This window comes from Gekko japonicus, unplaced genomic scaffold (assembly GCF_001447785.1).
Source record: "Gekko japonicus isolate JY-2015 unplaced genomic scaffold, Gekko_japonicus_V1.1 scaffold632, whole genome shotgun sequence".
Classification (NCBI taxonomy): domain Eukaryota; kingdom Metazoa; phylum Chordata; class Lepidosauria; order Squamata; family Gekkonidae; genus Gekko; species Gekko japonicus.
The window spans coordinates 270,968-275,091 of NW_015172025.1; positions in this window are offsets into that span (position 1 = coordinate 270,968).

The following is a 4,124-nucleotide window of genomic DNA, read 5'->3' on the forward strand; positions in this document are numbered from 1 at the left end:
AGTTTTAAATAGTCTCCAAGCTTCCCCAATGGTTTTGACCCTTTCTACTTTTCCTTTCAGTTTCTTCCTCACATGTCCCCTCATATCAGAGAAGTTACCTCTTTTAAAGTTAAAAGTGGTTGTGTCAGTCTTTTTGGGGAACTCCCTATTTATACAAATGTTAAACTCAATAACATTATGGTCACTGTTCCCAAGCAGTGCAATCACTTTTACATCTCTCACCAGGTCTTGGGCGTTACTTAGGACCAAATCCAGGATCGCCTCTCCCCTGGTAGGTTCTGTGACCATCTACTCCATAGCACAGTCATTGACAGTGTCTAGAAACTCAATCTCTTTTTCCCGACTTGAACACATATTGACCCAGTCAATGTGTGGGTAGTTAAAATCACCTATTACGATATAGTTATTTTGTCTAGCCGCTATGTTTAATTCATTCATCATTTTATAATCCTTCTCTGTCTTTTGATCTGGTGGGCGATAACAAACTCCCAGTGTTAAGTTTCCTTTTGGGCCCACTGTTTCAACCCATAGCATTTCCAGAAGTGAATCCAATGCTCTTATGCTCTCAGTCTTACTGGATTGTATACCCTCTCTCAGGGGTCATTTCGTAGAAAAAGAGGTGCAGGAGCTCATTAACATAACTCATTAGCATAATTTATTTGCATATGCCACACCCCCTGACATCACTGGAAGTGTGTCAGAAGGCAACACCCACTGCTCAGGCTCCACTGGACTGTTTTGGATGAGCTATTGGGGGGGGGGTGAACGTGCAAATCGGTCCTGGCAGAGGAGGGAGAGCTTGTACCTGAATAAAACTTGGTCTTAAAGGTCCCACTGGACTGTTTTGGACTGGGGGCCCCTCTGCCACTTACCTGGCTGCTTCTTGCTCTGACTGAGGGCTGCTGGGAGCAGGGGGTGGGGCTTGTTGCATGTGCCCGCCCCCTGGGCTCTTTACTGCGGGAGCTCCGCTCCTGTGCGCTCCTGCAGGAAATGACCCCTGCCCTCTCTGACATACAGAGTCCCCCCCACCTCCAACCCTTCCCCCCCATCCTTCTGATATAATTTATAACCAGGAATCACCGTATCCCACTGATTTTCCTCATCCCACAAAGTTTCTGAAATACCCATAATGTCTATTTCCCCCTCAAAACCAAGCATTCTAATTCCCCGATTTTACCTCGGACACTTCTTCCTCAGCTGCGTTTTTGGATGGAGTTCCTTTGTCAGAGCTTTGCTGAGGGGGGGAGATCTGGGAGGTGTTCCGGGAGTGGGCGGGGAAGTCCCTGACGCACTGACATCACTTGGAAGTGACGTTATCACATTGGGGATGACGCTCTTGGTTTTGGGTGAAACTGTACGGTAAGATCGGGGTCAAACCATAGAGTTGTGCCCTAAAACCAAAGCATCACCATGCAATGGCCCCAACGGGATGATGTCACTTTCGGGTGACGTCATTGCGTCGGGGACATTGCTGTTTGTGGGCAGGGTTCTCCCACTGGCTAGCTGGACGGCAGCAAGCAGAAGCCCCCCCAAAACCAGGGGATTCCCTGCCCAGACAAGGGGGGATGGGGACACCAGGCCTGGAGATCTCTTGGAATTACGACTGATCTCCATACGAAAGAGATGAATTCCTCTGGAAGAAAAGGCAGTTCTGGAGGGCAGATCCTATGGCATGATACCGCACTGAGGTCCTTCCTCAGACTCTGACCTCCAATTTCCAGGAATTTCCCAACTCTCAGTTGGGAACCCTAATTTTCCAGTTGCACTGGGAAAGAATAAAACCAGCACTGTGTAGCAGCTGTTACTGAAACAACATTATTTTCATCTGCATATCTGATTAGATCTCCAGTGGCCAATTAGAAGCCCTGTGTGGCAAAAACTCCACAAGGCCCCACCCACATTCTAAAAACACTTGGTGGGTGCTATGGAGCCCCTGGGCACCATGTTGGAGATCTCTCTCTCTCTCTCTCTCTCTCTCTTTCTCTCTATTCTATATTTATCTCCTGGTATGTGAAATCACCCTATTTCAGCCTCTTGATGAACCCATGACAAAGTTTAGGCTGAGAAATGACAGCCATGGACCATCATGCCAAACAAAGAGTCGAATCCGGGTCTGTCTGGATCTCATCCAAACCTCCAAGCCAATTGTAGTTCAGTTCCATTAAGACCGAAGGGGTTATGTATGGGGACTGGAACATTCCAGGACTATTGCTCCCAGAGACTGGCTGAGCTCGAAGTTCTAGAACAATAGCCCACCAGGACTTGGAGGTGGCCAATGAGGAAGTTATGGGTTGTTGTTTGGGGAGTGGGTGGGGTTTGCATGCTATTTAAACAGGGCTGTTGCCCTGGGTCTTTGCATTGTTCTGGCTGAATCAGAGGTAGACGATTAAACAATTAAAAATTCTTTCATCTTGTTGACACCCCTTCTCCATCAGAGGGATATGTTTTTAAAATGGATGAATCTAGAGAGCTCCATTTGCTACATTCATAAAGGGCATGAAAACAAACAGGGTAAGTAGGAGGAATAAATGGGAATAACAACAAATGAATGAACATAAAAACAGGTTAGAGTCCAGTGTCACCCTTAAGACCAAGAAAGTTTGATTCTGGATATAAGCTTTCGTACACATACATGCTACATCACTTTGGATGAAGTGTGCCCTGCACACGAAAGCTTACACCTAGAATTAAACTTTGCTGGTCTTCAAGATGCCACTGGACTCAAACTTTGTTCTGTTGTTCTATTCCACCTGAATCTATAAAAACAAGTTCTTAGTCTCTGCTGCATATGCCATAGGAATGAAGAGACAGCAATGAATGAATAAATACATTGCTTTAATAGAGCAGTCCAAGGGATATTCTTTCTGTTCCTTGGAGAGGGGGGCAGTTAAGGTGTAGTGGTTAAGTGCGCGGACTCTAATCTGGGAGAACCGGGTTTGATTCCCCACTCCTCCACTTGCACCTGCTGATGTGACCTTGGGTCAGTCACAAGCTCTGGCACAGCTGTCCTTGAAAAAGAGCAGTTTGTGTCAGAGTTCTCTCAGCCCCACCCATCTCACAGGGTGTCTGTTGTGGGGAGGGGAAGGGAAAGGAGTTTGTAAGCCACTCTGAGACTCCAAGTGAAGGGCGGGGTATAAATCCAATCTCTTCTTCTTCTTCTTAATACATCAGAAAATTCTCAGTTTAAATCCCACTTCTGCCATGAACACAGGGTTGCTACCAGGGGTCATTTCGTAGAAAAAGTGGTGCAGGAGCTCATTAGCATAACTTATTTGCATATGCCACACACCCGGAAGTGTGTCAGAAGGCAACACCCACCACTCAGGCTCCACTGGACTGTTTTGGATTGCTAGCTATTGGGGTGGGGGAACGTGCAGATCTGTCCTCGCATTTTGAAACTGGGGTGACATTTTTTGGAAAAACTGAAATATACGCAATACTTTCTGACCTTCCTTAAACTTTTATTACTGTTTTCTCAGCAAAAAAAAAAGGGGGGGGAGCCTAAGTTATAACTTAGCAACTTAGCGCATATATATATTCTATTTTGGATATTTATGAAATTGAGATCTATAAATGCCTTTGTGTTCTACCAGCAAAACTGTGAATATATCAGACACGAGACAGAGAAACCTTTATGCTACCTTTGTGTATGTATCTTCCCCATCTGAGAGGTGGGAAAGAACACAAGGTGGAAATAGGAAGCATAACTTTGACAGACAACAAAATTGCAAAGTTGGAGTCCAGTGGCACCTTTAAGACCGTATAAATCCCATGTTGTGTATAAGTCATGTTCTTATACCCAGAATTAAACTGGACTCAAACTTTGTTCTATTACTTCCGACCAACACGGCTACCCACCTGAATCTGGTCCTGATGACCTCTCGCGGGCATTGCAAGCCGTGGCTGGATGGCTCAGGCTGAGTCGGTTGAAACTAAACCCGGCAAAGACGGAGGTCCTGGGCTTGGGTCGGATCGGCCGGGAGTTGGGAAACCCTCTCCCGACCTTTGGCGGGACACCATTGGTGCCTACGCGGGAGGTTAGGAGTTTGGGTGTGCTCCTGGACTCCTCGTTAACGATGGAGGCCCAGGTGGCAGCCACTGCCAGGTCAGCCTTCTACCATCTG